Source organism: Lutra lutra, chromosome 9 (genome assembly GCF_902655055.1).
Source record: "Lutra lutra chromosome 9, mLutLut1.2, whole genome shotgun sequence".
NCBI lineage: Eukaryota > Metazoa > Chordata > Mammalia > Carnivora > Mustelidae > Lutra > Lutra lutra.
Genome location: NC_062286.1, coordinates 13,071,892 through 13,088,424, shown reverse-complemented (window position 1 = coordinate 13,088,424; position 16,533 = coordinate 13,071,892). Strand labels below are relative to the sequence as shown.

General features: G+C 37.9%; 1 protein-coding gene across 1 annotated transcript in view; it reads right to left on the bottom strand.

The window, feature by feature from the left end:
• VSNL1 (visinin like 1) overlaps positions 1–1,110 on the bottom strand; it is a 102,097-nt gene extending 100,987 nt beyond the window's left edge. Inside the window, exon 1 of the mRNA XM_047747181.1 lies at positions 980–1,110. The gene's annotated coding sequence lies outside the window, so the exon portion shown is untranslated. The remainder of the gene's footprint in view (positions 1–979) is intronic.
• Positions 1,111–16,533: the final 15,423 nt, after the last annotated feature.

Genomic DNA, 16,533 nt, shown 5'->3' with positions numbered 1-16,533 from the left:
TTGCCCTGTGTGACCTTGGGCAAATCATGCTAACTATCAAGGAACATTTAACCAGCGCCTGCAATGTGCAATAAATAAGTAAATAAATATATATATAATAAATATTTAATTTTTATTATATTTATAATAATATCAATAAATCAATATATAAAATAAATATTATTTATATATGGTGTGTGCATATCTATGCACACACACATACATATTTTAATACGCTCCGCAGGGTGAGGGGGTAGGGGATGGATGAGAGGAAACAACCCATCCTTGGAATACAGGGTTGAGAACTTGGGCTACGTGATATTATAAAGCCCCCTTTTGTGTCGGTTAAGGACGCCTGTGTTTGCTAGCCCTCCCCCTCTCCCCACTGTCCTGCCAAAGCCTAGAAGACTTGGCAAGGAGTAGTGCCCAGTAAATGTTTGGTCGCTTCCCTACCAGGAAAACAAGAATTCCCAGATGTTCCCAACCTGATCAGCTTCTTCAAGTGTGTATGTTTGCACATTCATTCATTCAACAATTATGCATTTACCAACTACTTACTATTAGCCACTATTTTGGGTATAAATGCAGTGAACAAAAGCCCATCCTCAGATTTACATTCAGATGGGAGTTCTATTTTCTAGGGAGGGGAGTTCTGGGTTGGGGGGCACAGTGAAGGTCTAGGTTCTCCTTAAGAAGGCACCTTTACAATTCCACACACCCTCGCACGTTCAGAACTGCAGTGTTAATAAACCTTTTTTGTTCTGAGGACACCAAGAACATCTCCCATGGAAGAAGGTCTCCAGACGGACAAGTCTCCGTTGCCAGGAGGGAGCTACTCCTAGCTACCAAGTCGGGGAGTCCAGGTTGGAAGAACTTGAGGATACTTTAACGAACACCAGGAGAACCTCCACCCCACCAGCCTCTGGCACTGGAAAATGCTTAAGCTCGGTGAAGACCGCCGGAGTGACACCTAAACCGCAGCCTGTCGCTCAAAGCTAACCTGGTCGGCCAGGAGCCCAGGAACGTAATTTCCCGAACAGACGCCTCGGGAAGGTGGCGCAGAGCGGGAAAGCGCTCTCGGGACTCCCGGGACTGAGCTCGCAGAAGTCCCCTCCCGGCGGGGCTCTTTCGCGGGGTGCTGGCGACCTCGGAAACCCGGAGCGCGGACTCGCGAGGAACAGGGCGCGCGCCCGGGCGCGCTGCGGCAAGCCGAGCACAGTGAGAGTCTGGCGGGCGCCAGCTCCGCGCTCCCGGGCCGCAGTGCGCAGTGCGCAGGGGGGCTGGTCGGCGGATTCTTTCTGTTTCTTGGGATGGGGTGGGGTCAGAAGTCAGTTCTGGATGGCCGTGGAGACGGCTTCCAAAGCTTTCAAAGTAATTTCTCGTCTTTTGTCCATTTCCCCTCCTAAAGCATTTTACGCTGGGCTGTCTGGTTTCTCTCTAGAGAACAGCCTCCGCATTGCAATCTGCATCAGCTGAAGGAAGGGGTCATAATGCCATTTCTCCGCGTGGAAGAGACGTGCCCATAGATTGCGCCCTGGCGGTCTCTTTCGCGCCGATGTTCGGGTTTAGATAACTTACTTTCAACTTGTGCTTAGGAAAAAACGAACACTGATACTTTAAACCTTGTTCTCTTGTAGGGGAGATTTGATTTAGATGCGTGCGCTTTTGTGAAGCAGCTTTGTCTCAGTGGGCAATGTTTAAAAAGTTTCATTTGCACCGAAGCATTGTTTGGCGTCCTTAATGCGGTATTTTAATTTTTAACCTTCAGCCATTATGCAACTTTATTTTCTTAAGCCCTAATGTTTTGTTGTCAATTTTTTTTCCCCCCTGAGATGCCTTTTGGTCGAGTTTTCCTGTGCTGCCTGAAATCACCGTAGGGAAGCTAATTCTAAAAGACACCAAAGGACTATTATCGTTTAAATTACAGAAAGCAGTTCCCCTCTTTAGGATGACAGAATGAACTGGAAAAGAGGAATGTGGTAGACACTAAACGATGAGGGAACCCTCGGTTTATTTCCTTCTTTACGCATTTGCAGATGTCACTGGTAATCCCACAAGAGCAGAGGCGCTCAGTCCAGCGCTCTGAGCCCTGGAGTCTAGGGACAGTAACACCGCACCCTGCTGAGTGCAGAATGCCATCGAGCTGTAGCAGTAGTTTCTGTACTTAAAACCGCGTCCCCAGCACTGTGGAGGGATATAACCCTGTCAACTTTCATACTCTGGAGGGGTTTTTTTTTGGGGGGGGGGGCGGGGTGGGGAGGAGAGGAAGGTGCTGTAGAGAAGAGTTTGGGATTTTGGGGGGGCTACCTAGTAGAATCCTCACTTGCTCAGAAATTCTTGGGGAGCCGTTTTCCTTTCCTCACAATTTGTTTTCCGAGGTAGCCTTACTTCCCCACCTCACTCTTTCCCAGATTCAAACAAACAAAATGAAACTAAGAGCGACTTTTTAGGTGTACACAACCTCATGTAATATTGGCATCCGCTTTAATGGAGACAGACAAGTAGAACACGGAAAATAATAGTACAAAACGCCAGGGGGCTAACAGGTCTGAGCTTGTGGTGCTCTGAGCTCATGGTAATATTATTTGTTAGACATGCTGTGTGTAAAATATATGAGCCAAGAAGGGCGGAATTTAAGGCATGGGGGCATTTAGGAAATTGGAAGGAAAATGAAGTGTTTGAAAGTCAACATTAGAAAATGAAAAGAGACAGGAATTGGAAAAATGGATTTAACCTCATTTAAATTCATGCAGAATAATGATAGTAATTTTCTTGTGTAGGTAAATTGTCTTTGTTTCAGAAAGCTATGTGTATTAATCCTTACAGAGATGCATTACATAATTATGTTTATTCTGTTTTATTTATCCTATTTTAAACAATACACGGATAGATGAACGAAATAAAATAACTTTCTGAGGTCAACAGCAAATTATTACCTAGAATAAAACTATACAGTAACATTTTTAACAGAAAGGGTTTCATTCTATATGTTTGTATTCCTTCTACATGTTTTTCTAGAATACGTGGGAAAATGCAAGACAACAGAGGGAGTGATTCCCATGCAGTTAGGGGGTGAGTTCCAGGTCTCTATGTAGATGAGGGATTGACAGTTCTAGTGTTAATGAACTCCACTGATCATTTCTCCCAGTGGACCCCTGGTTCTCTAAGCCATGACTAAATCTAAATTAATTTTGAAAGATTATTCTTAGCTGTGCCACCAATTTCCCTTAAAAATTGAATAATCCACAATAAAAGTTCCTTAAATCCCTGCTGAATGAATATTGTCAAACCTTTGAGTTTCCTGGAATTTTCTTAGAGAGTCTTAGAAATGGTCATGGTAAATGCAGGTGCTCTGTAGCCTTAAGAATAGAAAGGCTTTATTCCATTTTACCTTCCACATTTGGGCCTAATCTATAGATTCCTAACAGAGTTTTTAAGTTGGAAATTTTCACCATTATTGTTGTGTTTTCACCACACCAAAGAAAGGGTGATAGCAGAAGTGTGCTAAATCTGATTTCTATTTTTTTTTTCTTCAGTGAGTTTTTAGGTGGTCTTATACACTAGGCTGTGCTCTTTTTCAGTTGTGTGAATAGCCACCCACTCCAAATTTAATCATGAATGCATATTCTGGAGCTTCCATACTTTGAAAACCACCTGATGACAAAGGCTCTTCAAAAGCCCTTCTTGCTTAAAACAGATTTTACTAATTTGTTTCTACTTTCAGTCTTTATTTTCCTTAATATAGTTCCTTTTAATGATACTCTTTTTTTTTAAAGATTTTATTTATTTATTTGACAGACAGAGATCACAAGTAGGCAGAGAGGCAGGCAGAGAGAGAGAGAAGGGGAAGAAGGCTCCCCGCTGCCCAGAGAGCCCGATGTGGGGCTCGATCCCAGGACCCCGGGATCATGACCTGAGTTGAAGGCAGAGGCTTTAACCCACTGAGCCACCCAGGCGCCCCCTTTTTAATGATACTCTTAAACTCAAAAGAGAATGTTAGCATAACATATAAAGGAAAATAAAAATAATGAATTCTTCACTCCTTTTGAGACTACCGACAAAAACAAACTCTTTTACCAAATGATTTTCACAGTGGAGTTTATATTTTTACCTACTGCTTGATGGAGGAAAGGACCCTCTCATTTTTTAGTGTTCTTATCATATTCCCCCTTTAAAATTTCATTTGACCCTCCTAAAGAGGTTTAGGAAGAGAGAGTGATTGTCAATGATTCTTGTTTTTCTTCCAGAATGTAGGTTTAGTAGCCGTACTACAGTCTCAAAGAGAGTGGATTGTATTGATTTTTTAAGAAAGAAAAAAAAAATACTTGAGTAACTAATGGTGGTGTTCGGTAGTGGCTACAGGTTGAATTCCTTTTGATCTCCCTCATTCATTTATCACACACCTGACAGTGTGTCAGGCACTTTATATGCAATATTCCATTCCACAATGACTTTGTTTATCTATAGGCACTATTATAACCCATTTTACAGATGAGGAGGGAGCTGAGGCAACGTATGTATTAGTAATATCTCCACATGCCTTCTTTGGTTAGCTCGGTTTCTCTTTCTCCATCCCATTCCAATTAAAGTTATGATACTCCCTCTGTATATTACTACTTTTTTATCCATCTATATACCTATGCAAGCTAAATACTGTGAATACTGTGATCATCTTATTTTTCTTCAGTAGTCTCCCATTGCCTCCTGAGAAAACTTCAAAACCTAAGAAACTTCAACCCTAAGTCATGTATTCAGAATCTTCCACCATGTGGCAGACGACCACTTGCCTGCCTTAATTGTAGAGCATCAGATTTGGGAAGGGGAAGAGGGAGGAAACAGGCCCAGAAAAAAAAGCCCATCTTTCCCAACGTTCCTGCATTTTCATCTATTGCATGAAAGAGAATAGAAACTGAAGGCTCCCTCTTTTTGTTATTGTTGTTTTTTTTAGTTGTTGTTGTTCTTACTATATTTCTCCTTTAAATTCAATATGCCTTCCTAAAGGAATATTCCAGAAGAGAAAGAATGACCATTGCTGATCTTAAATTCAGACTGTTCTCTTGCTCTTTAGTTTCTTTTCTTTCTTTTTCTTTTTTTTTAAATTTTCTTTCTTCTTTTCTTTCTCACTAAGCAGGCTCCATGACCAGAGGGAGCCCAGTGTGGGGCTTGAACTCATGACCCTGAGATCAAGAACTGAACTGAGATCAAGAGTCTGATGCTTAACTGGCTGAGCCACCCAGGCTTCCTTTGCTCTCTAGTTTCTTATTTATGATTGCCTACAGAACACCTACATGATATCTACATGGGAATTTACCACAGATACCTTAAACTCAATATCTACAAAATAATTATCTCCTCTGCCCTCCACTTCCACCAATCTGCCTGTGCTCCCCTAGCATTTTGAAGGTGTCCATTATCAACCCACTGCTCTAAATCAGAACCTGGGGCATCACCTTTAGCTCTTCTATCTCTCCTTCCCTGTCAAATTGTCTCCTAAATCCTGTGAATTCCATTTTCGGAATGTCTGTCAAATCTACTCCTCCCTGCCACTGTGTTCGTTCACTCAGCCTTTCATCATCTCCCTGCTGGACTTGTTCTTTTTTATTCTCATGACAAGTGAAAAACTTCACGTAAAATCACATCACTTCTTTGAACAAAGCTATTGAGTAGTTTCTCACTTTAAATGAGAAAAATAAAAATTTCTTAGCACACCATACAAGACTCCTTATATTCTGGCTCTTGTGTACCCCCCACATCTCCTGCTACATCTCATTAGTGTTCTATGCTCCAGCACACTGCAGAGCTGTACTTCTACTTCTCTCTAGTCTTGTCTTTTTCTTTTTCCTTCTCTCTAGTCTAGTCTTTTTCTGTTCCTGGGAAACTTTGCCTTGCCTGGAACATTTCTATTAACACTTCAAGTTCAGCTAAAATATTATTTCTTAATAAAGGAATCATTTTCTTCCTAACCCTTAGAGGACAGTTTGCAAGGTTGCTGTCCAGATTAACTAAAATTGTATATAGGAGAATATTTTAAACTATGAGACTCTATTTAAACATAAGATAGGATGTAATGGTAAATTGTCCAATAATTATTAAGTAAAAGCTTTATGTTGTCTGCTTTTCTTTTTAAGATTTATTTATTTATTTATTTTAGAGGGAGAGAGTGAGTGCAAGTGTGGGATGGGGAGGGGAGACGGAGAGAGAGAATTTCAAGTTGACTCAGGCTTTGTGTGGAACCCCACCAGTTGGGGCTTGATTTCATGACACTGAGATCATGACCCGCGCTAAAACCAAGAGTGGGCCATTTAATGGACTGAACCACCCAGGCAGCTCTCCTTTTCATTTCAAAAGGTAAAATGAATATATGATATTGGTGTAAAAACAAAACTCTTGGGGCGCCTGGGTGGCTCAGTGGGTTGGGCCGCTGCCTTCAGCTCAGGTCATGATCTCAGGGTCATGGGATCGAGCGCCGCATCGGGCTCTCTGCTCAGCAGGGAGCCTGCTTCCTTCTCTCTCTCTGCCTGCCTCTCTGTCTACTCATGATCTCTCTCTGTCAAATAAATAAATAAAATCTTAAAAAACAAACAAACAAAAAAAAAAAACTCTTGAACTGTTTTAACTAACATATGGTCCTTGATTGAATTTAGAGTTAGTTGCTGCTTTATAAGGAAATGTGTAACATTTATGTATGTATGTCTTACACCTTGGTTGAACTGCTATCACACAGATAATCCATATTCACTATAATTAAAAACGCTTATAAACCAACTGATTTTCAAAGTTTTTTATTCTATTGTTCTTTTTTGTTTGCTTTTCTGGACATTAGGCATAAATTGTAAGCATGGAACTATAATAAAATTTCCTATACTTTTCAGGTTTTAAATGATTGTACCATCCTTACATTATACAATCCCCAGAAATCATTATCCTCATTTTATTTAATTAATTAATTTATTTTTAAAGATTCATTTATTTATTTGAGAGAGAGAGAGAGGTTGAGAAAGAGGGAGGGAGAGGCAAAGGGAGAGGGAGAGAGAATTCCAAGCAGACTCCATGCTGAGTGCAGAGCCCAACACAGAGCTCAGTCTCATAACCCCGAGATCATGACCTAAACCAAAACCAAGAGTCTGACGCTCAGATGACTGAGCCACCCAGGTACCCATCCTCATTTTATACATGAGATGATCAACTCTTTAAAAAGTCCAAATTGTAATGCTTTCTAGAAGTTATGTGGTTATAATGCGATAGAAATAGGTGCAATTCGGTAATTTATTTCTATTAGAGTAACTACTCTCTGATACTGACAAATGTTCCACTAGTTTCCATCTTTTCAGTTTCAGGTTCTTGCTTGGTATGACAAGAACATGAAGTAGTAGACTATAATCTAGGAAGAAGGTGAATTACTATTCTTTGCACTACTAAAGTTACAAAACACATTTTTGCCTCACTTTGTTTTCCTTGATTTAAGAAATCACAGTTCATTACAAACCCAAAGACAAAGGGGGCTGGGCATCTGTTAGCAGTCCACAGTATAATCACAGGGAACTTTTTACACTAAAACTACAAATTATTTATTTATTAAAACATTTCTTATTTTTACATTTTGCCCCAATCTCAGAGCCATCAAAGGATTCACTTTTATTCAAATTACTTGTAATATAATGGAAATGGAAATATTTCATTGGTTAAATGTCCATAGTTTTCCACTGAAAATTTGGTGATCCACTGAAATTTGGTGATTGAAATACAGTTTATTATTTTAGACAGATTTGGTTATTTTGGAGACAGAGATTGGAGTTATGCAGAGGCCAAAGAATGTCAGGGATTTTCAACAACCACTAGAAGCTGGAAGACAGGCACGGAAAAGATTCTTCTTCAGAGCCCCCAGACCATAGTGACACCTTGATTCCAGATTTCTGGCTTCCAGAACAGTCAGAGAATAAATTTTCATTGTTCTAAGATACCCATTCTATCGTATCTTGTTACAGAAGTCCTGAGAAATATAGAGGAGAGAAGTGAATTTAAATACAGCATTTGACACTTAGGTTTACAATAAAGAATACTCTGCCAGTGAAATAATAGAAACATAAAGTTTTCTACAAATAGATATACTCCCCCTCCCACCCCCTCCATGAGAACCAGTGGACTTTGAGTTAAGAGTTGGATTCAAGAACCAACTCTACTCTGTACTAGATGTAGTCTTGGGCAAATCACCTAAATTCCCTCCATGACTTGATTTCCTTACTTATAAATTTGGAAAGATTTAAAACTCTACTTAAAAGTGGGTCTCCACAGTTCTAAAACTCAAGATATTGGGCATCCACAAAATTTTGGATAGTAAAGGAATAGTGCTAATTTACATCCAAGATCATATTGAGTTATTTTCTTCTAACTGAAAACTACAGACACACCTCATTTTATTGTGCCTTGCTTTATTGTGCTTTGCAGATATTGCATTCTTCACAAATTGAAGGTTTGTAGGAACCCTGCATTGAGCAAGTTTATTTGTCATTTTTTCCAAAAGCACATGCCATTTTGTGTCTTTGTGTCATATTTGGTAATTCTTGTAATATTTTAAACTTTTGAATATTATTATATTTGAATTGCTATAATCTCATGATAAAACTTTGATGAATGGAGAGTTATTTCTTATGGATGAGCAAAGAATATGGTTTCTTGAGATGGAGTCTACTCCTGCTGAAGATGCTGTGAAGATTGTTGAAATGACAGCAAAGGATTTAGAGTATTACATAAGCTTAGTTGACAAAGCAGTAGCAGGGTTTGAGAGGACTGACTCTGATTTTGAAAAAAGTTCTACTGTGGGTAAAATGATATCAAACAGCATCCCAGGCTATAGAGAAATCATTCATGACAGAAAAAGTCAATGGATTTGGTAAACTTCACTGTTGCGTTATTTTAAGGAATTGCCATAGCTACCCCAACCTTCCTCAACCTGATCAGTAAACATTATCAAGGGAGGACCCTCCACCAGCAAAAAGGTTATGACTCATTGAAAGCTTAGAAGATGGTTAGCATTTTTTAGCAATAAAGGATTTTTAAAGTTAAGGTATGTACATTTTTTATATCATGCTATTGCATAGTTAATAGACTACAGTAAAATTAAATATAATTTTTATAACACTAGGATACCAAAGGATTTCATTTGACTTTATTTTGATATTCCCTTTATTGTAGTGGTCTGGAACTGAACCCACAATGTCTCTGAAGTATGCATGCCTGTAAATTAAATAAATGGGTTTTGGTTTTGAGTTTATTTTATGAATAATTTCCTTAGAGACCTTTCATATTGTTTTTTCATAAAAAATCAGATTAGGTACATTGATCACAGTACCATTGCTAGAAGTAATATAAATTCTTTTTAAGATTTCCCAGACTGGTTTATAGATGGTCCAATAAAATTGAGTATTAGTAACATTGAAATGTTAAACAATATTTTGAAATTAGACTTTTATAACACTTTGTCAATGTAATGATTTTTTAAATTTGGCTTTACTAGTTAGACAAATTTTAGGTTTGCAGCACAGACAATGTTTTCAGAAACATTCAGTGATCATAGATCTTAGCAATTTCAATTATGGAGATTGTAGCATAGTATTAGAAATTCAAGCATTTTGATTATGGATTGGATGAAAAATAAGACTAACTGAAAGGTTAACTGTATTCCTTCTTTAATATATTGTAGGTCCTGGTATTTATGAGGGCTATGTCTTAAGACACTCTTGACTCTCCAATATATGAATATCCACTATAAAATTGCTTTGTTGGTAAAGTGGCCATATAATATTGCCTCCTTATAGAGTATGAAGTGAGACAATAAATTAAATAAGAACAACAAGGCTACATTGAACTGCAGACACTGGATAATCTGTGGCCTAGACTTACCAATTTGGTTATCAGTTACAAGTGCTAACTTTATGGTTGCATAAGATTGACATCTGTGCTTTAGCAAAATAGCATATTACTGTCATCATAATCTTTAAGATCATTCACAAATAGATACAATCCAAGGATTTAATCTATAAAGGCCACATGCTAGTAAAATTCTGCTACCTGTAATCATTATAATTTTCATACATGGATCTATTCCTTGAAAAATAAGTAACTGAAACTTGGGATTATGGTTCTTTTGAAAGCAATTCGAATCCAATGAATGAAGGTCAGTTTTGGGTTTTGTTTTGTTTTTTTTTTTTTTAATTTTAATGGAACAAATCAACACCATGGGAGTTCTTCTGAAATGGATATTACAATTTAATTATCTCCATATGTGCGCTGCATCACATGCTGGAGCTTTTTTTTTTTTTTTAAATGATTTTTTATTTATTTACTTGAGAGAGCATGAGAGGAGAGAGAGATCAGCGGGAGAAGCAGACTCCCCGCCGAGCAGGGAGTCCGATGTGGGACTCGATCCCAGGACTCCAGGACCATGCCCTGAGCTGAAGGCAGTTGCTTAACCAACTGAGCCACCCAGGCGCCCCTTGTTTTGTTTTTTTAAGGGTTTATTTATTTATTTGAGAGAGAGAGAGAGCGGGAGAGGGGAGAGGTCAGAGGAAGAAGCAGACTCCTGCTGAGCAGGGAGCTCAATGTCGGGCTGGATTCCAGGACTCTAGGATCATGACCTGAGCTGTAGGCAGTTGCATAACCGACTGAGCCATCCAGGCTCAGGTTTTTGTTTTGTTTTGTTTTGTTTTGTTTTTCTTTTCAGCATAACAGAATTCATTGTTTATGCACCACACCCAGTGTTCCATGCAATACGTGCTCTCCATAATACCCACCACCTAGCTCCCCCAACCTCCCACCCCCACCCCACCCCTTCAAAACCCTCAGATTGTTTCTCAGAGTCCATAGTCTCCCATGGTTCATCTCCCCTTCCAATTTCCCTCAACTCCAGGCTCAGTTTTGAAGGTCAGTTTTGAAAAAGCTAAAATTTACTCTTCATCTTTAGGAATTCCACATGCATTTTTACAAGTAGTTCTTTCTAAATACTTCTAAATAGAGAGAAACTCTTAATCTAAGAGAATGGTATTATTTATGTTTATGCTCTTTCTATCCAAAAAGCTGTGTGAATGACTTGCCACTTCAGTGGAGAGGAAAGAATATAGTAACCCTAGTTTTATTCTCATTATCTTTATTATTTAATGCAGGTTTGTCCCAGATATAGCGGAATATCTTATAAAAGCATTTAGAGATAACTTAGTGTTTGAGTTAATTTCCATGAACACCATGTGATTTATGAAAGGAAGAGGAAGTTAGACTTGACAGAAGGAGTTTCTAGGCTTATTTGGGCAACAGTGTTTACAATTGGCATTAGACACTACAACTGAACTACCTTTTGGCAAGCGTTGCAATAATTTCCAACACAAAGAATATGTTTTTTTTTTTAATTTTATTTTTTATAAACATATAATATATTTTTATCCCCAGGGGTACAGGTCTGTGAATCGCCAGGTTTACACACTTCACAGCACTCACCATAGCACATACCCTCCCCAATGTCCATAACCCCACCACCCCCTCCCAACCCCCGTCCCCCCATCAACCCTCAGTTTGTTTTGTGAGATTGAGAGTCACTTATGGTTTGTCTCCCTCCCAATCCCATCTTGTTTCATTTACTCTTCTCCTACCCGCTTAACCTCCCATGTTGCATCTCCTAAGAATATGTTTTTTTTTTTTCTACTGTTCTACCCTATGTAGTTGTCCTGTTCTTGTCTTTTCCTTTTTTTTTTTTTTCTTTTCTCTCTCTCTTTTTTTCCCATTGAGAAATGAAGGCTGTATTTTTTAGGCTTAATTTTTTTTTTTTCTGCTATTTGGTAGCTCTCTTGGACATGAAGATAGCTTTTCAAGGCCTTCGTAAAGTTTGAGTAGTTTTTTCTTTTATATTTTCTAAGGAAAATGTTATTTATTTTTATATTTTGAGAGAAATTCTCAATATGTTAGTGAACACTGAAATCCACATGCTACAGATTTGGAGATTCTTTGCCACTCACTCAAACTAATTTTTGTGAAATGAATTCCAAAATTCAAACATTAAAACTTACCATATTAAACAATAAGTGAAATATCTTCAAGGAGTTATTGCTTAAAAGCTTTTGATGATGATATCATCCCCCAGTAAAAATTTTGCCAGCTTACAAAACAGTCAAAATCTGACTACATTAAAGCAAGGATCACACTTTGCAATCATGTTTTAAAACCAAGCTAACCATGCCAGTAAAAAGAGATGAGGTTTAATTTCCATCAAGAGTTAAGAGGTTTTTATGCCCACACAGTTTATGGATGTGATGTGATTGTATATATAAGTAGCACAGAATATAAATTATATCCTTTTCCTCATTACCATGTATAGTTAGAACATAATAACAGCAATAAAAAGTTGCAGGGAGCCTGCAGTTGATATTTTTGCCCTTTACAAACATGCTGATGCATTTTGATACACATACTGACACAAAATCTTTTGCACTTATAGTCTTGCCCATTGTTGAGCTCTGTTTCTGCTTTTCCAACTAGAAAAAGTCTAGCAATTTCTTCAGTGCAATATACCTAAACCCAAACTTCTCACCTTTATTCCATGGTATACTCTTAAATGAATATAATCTCTCCATTCCCCTTTTCTATCAATGGTATCTCTATTGACTTTCCTAATCATTTAGGCTTTAATCCTAGAAATTATTGGTGATTCCTTACCCTCATGACAGCACAGCAGTATCAAATTCTAATAATAATTTCTTAAAAATATCACTCCCATTTGTATTTTCCTTTCCATTCCTATTGCTTATGCTCAAATACAGGTCCTTAATATTTCTGATTCTATGGCAATGGCACCTAATTTCACTAGAGATCATGCTCTTCCACTTGCTTCCAATTCATCCTAAAAGTGGCCGCTAGGTGAGTTTTTCTAAAATGTTATTTTATTTTATTTTTTTTAAGATTTTATTTATTTATTTGACGGATAGAGAGATCACAAGTAGGCAGAGAGGCAGGCAGATAGAGAGGGGGAAGCAGGCACCCTGCTGAGCAGAGAGCCTGATGCAGGGTTCCATCCCAGGACCTGGGATCATGACCTGAGCTGAAGGCAGAGGCTTAACCCATTGAGCCACCCAGGTGGCCCCAAAATTCTATTTAAATACATCTTTCTCCTGAAACAAACCCACAGATATAATCTTTCTTATAGCATAAAGTCCACATTTTTTTTTTTTAGGTTGGGATTCAAGGTTCTGAATACCCTAAAATCAGTTTTTTTTTCTGTCTACCTTCTTTTACCTCCTTATAAAAATATTCTCTCTCAAACGCACTTGCCTACTCACTATTCCCCAAACATACCTTACACTTTTATCTATACCTTTAGTCATGCTCTTTTTTGTTCTTATCTGTAATGTATCAACTATTCTTCCTATATCCAAATCATAAATATTCTTTGTGATCCCTTTAGATCTACTCCAATCCTTAATGACTCAAGTCTTCTGAACCACATGTATATGTATCATTTACATAATCTATTGAAAATTACATACAAGGTTTTTAAAAACTTTTATGTCATTATTAAGGTTTTTATTGTTAATGCCTTGCCTCTGTGTCATAACTTCTTGGTATGATGTCTGACACAATATTGACTAAATAATAAATACTAGTACTTAATGATTGTTTCATTGATTAAAACTTGCTCCAAGGGGTGCCTGGGTGCCTTAGTGGGTTAAAGCCTCTGCCTTCAGCTCAGGTCATGATCCCAGGGTCCCAGGATTGAGCCCTGCTTGGTGGGGAGCCTGCTTCCCTCTCCTCCTCTGCCTGCCTCTCTGCTTACTTATGATCTCTGTCTGTCAAATAAATAAATAAAATCTTGAAAAAAAAAAAAAAAAAAGAACTGGCTCCCAGAATAAATATCTTTGAGTCCTCAGTAATGAGGGCCTTATTTGGCTATACTTAGCAGCACCATTAAAAAACTTAGTGATAGGGATGCCTGGGTGGCTCAGTGGGTTAAAGCCTCTGCCTTCGGCTCAGGTCATGATCCCAGAGTCCTGGGATGGAGACCTGCATCGGGGTCTCTGCTCAGCAAGGAGCCCGCCTCCCCCTCTCTCTGTGCCTGCCTCTCTGCCTACTTGTGATTTCTGTTTGTCAAATAAATAAATAAAATCTTTAAAAAAAAAAAGATTAAAAAAAAGAAAAAACTTAGTGATGACAACTGATACAGAAAAGAATTAGGATGTGTAGTCACAAAAGTAGTTTAATTATCAAATGAGGATTAATGAATACATATGTATAATACTTTAAGAAACAGACTTAATAGTATATTTGAAAAGCAGAATGGCAATTACATATCAGTGAAGATATTAAAATATTTGGAAATATCCAATGGTGTATATATTTTAATTTCTTTTCCTTTTATGTTAAATGTAGAGCAAAAAGTGATAAAGAATTAATTCCAATGGGGTTTTCCATACAACAAAGGGGGAAAAAATGAGCAACTTGAAAAATCAATGAAAAGTCTGGGAAAAGTTGGGAAATCCCCTTAGATGATTTTCTTTAAGTATGATCTCAGGATTTTGATTCTACAATGTCAAAGAGGTAAACTAACAAGATTAATACTTATATAGAATTTGCTATGTGTGAAGCACTGTTTTACATATATTAACCCATAAAATCCTATAACCACCACCTGAAGTAGGTACCATTACTACCCATTTTATAGTTGAGGGAATTGAGGCACAGAGGGTTAAGGAATTTATCCAAAATCACATAGATAGGAAGCTATGGAATCAGGACTCAAATCTTAAACTAGTTTAGTTTCAGAATCAATGCCTTCCTTTCTTCCCCTTCCTTCTTTCCTTCCTTCCTTCCGTGGGTATAAGACATAGATACAGAAAAAGATAGCATTCTTGAATTTACAACACAATGAAATATATCACGAGATGAATACACCACCCAAGTAAAGAAGTGGAGGACGGAAGCATGAATGGGACTTCTGAAGTACAGAGTTCATAATCTTAGTTCTTAACCTCTCTTTGCATTGCCTCTCAGTGGATTTCTGCACATTTCTCACCACCTTCAAGCTCTTACTATGATTTCAGTTTAAACTGCTTCAAATATATAGCATTCATTCCCAAAAAGCCATAGCAGGGAATAAAACAAGAAGGAAAGAAAAAAAAAGCCTGAATTTTGTTGTTTTCTTGACAGTTGAAGTATTTTCTTTTTTTTTTTAATCATTTAAAAAGACAAAAGTAGTTTTGTAATTCTACAAATCCTATGGCAAAGTCAGTAAAAGTATATTTCTGGACAGGGTAGTTAAGCAGTTTTGACAACATGCAAATCCTTATGGTCTTGTAGATCAGTACTAGGGGAGAAATGTTACAGGGAGGGCTCATGGTGAAGGATGCCATAATAGTTTAATTTCTAGCCCTCTGTTTGCCAGCCTTCACCACCAAGCTGTCCTGCAGACACACCGACTACTATTTGGAGTTTAAACTGGCTATTTTGTTTCCATATTAAAGTTCCCAACAAAGTTTGACCTTATATCAGTACTTAAGGATGGGTTGGGGCGCCTGGGTGGCTCAGTGGGTTAAAGCCTCTGCCTTTGGCTCAGGTCATGATCCCAGGGTCCTGGGATCGAGCCCCGCATCGGGCTCTCTCCTCGGCGGGAAGCCTGCTTCTCTCTCTCTCTGCCTGCCTCTCTGCCTACTTGTGATTTCTGTCTGTCAAATAAATAAATAAAATCTTTAAAAAAAAAAAAAAAGGAAGGGTAATTACAGTTTGAGGCAATTAGTTTATAAATCAAACCTAATGGAAGCAGTCTTTTCTTTGGTGGCATGTAGATATTGAAATACTTGGCCTTTTTAAAAGAAGTTATCCAACCAGAGAGGAGTTTGAAGAGCAAAAGTGGAAAAGATGATATTGCTATTATATTACCATGCAAGAAGAGGGCTATTTAGTAGGAAGACACATTCATATTTAAGTGTTCATGACTAGAAGCCTGTACTTTTTCGGAAGAGCATGGCACCCAGTCTGGTATTGAGCACATATTCTGTACAAAATATTCTTTGAATTGAAATATTTTGGTTTGTTTTCACCCTCCAGAGGTTCATAAGCAAAAGCAAAGAAGAAAACCTCTGTGCCTTTTTAGACTTTATTTTGTTTTGATATAGAAATTGGATGGTCATACAGCATATTAAACCAAAATTTTATTTATAATCCTTTGATTATTTTATCATTTTTATACTGGAGAATGTACCTACTTATTTTTCCTTTAAATTCCATTTAGTACAACTTGGAAATGTATGGTCACAGCGCTTCTGCTTCTCCTTCTTATCTTTAGTTTTTCACATACCAGAAAGAGGATCTTCATCTCAACCATGATTACTGTGGTTCTGTCCCTGTTAGCTGCATATTATATTCCCAGCTAGCCTTCTTTCAATAATTTCTTAAAGATGACATTGTAACCAAGTAACCGTTATCCTGTGTAGTTTTTTTCATCCTGACTGGCTAGCTCTTCCTGTAGCCAGATCCCTTGGTTCAATGACTTTCCTGATTAATTCATCTTTATTCTTTATT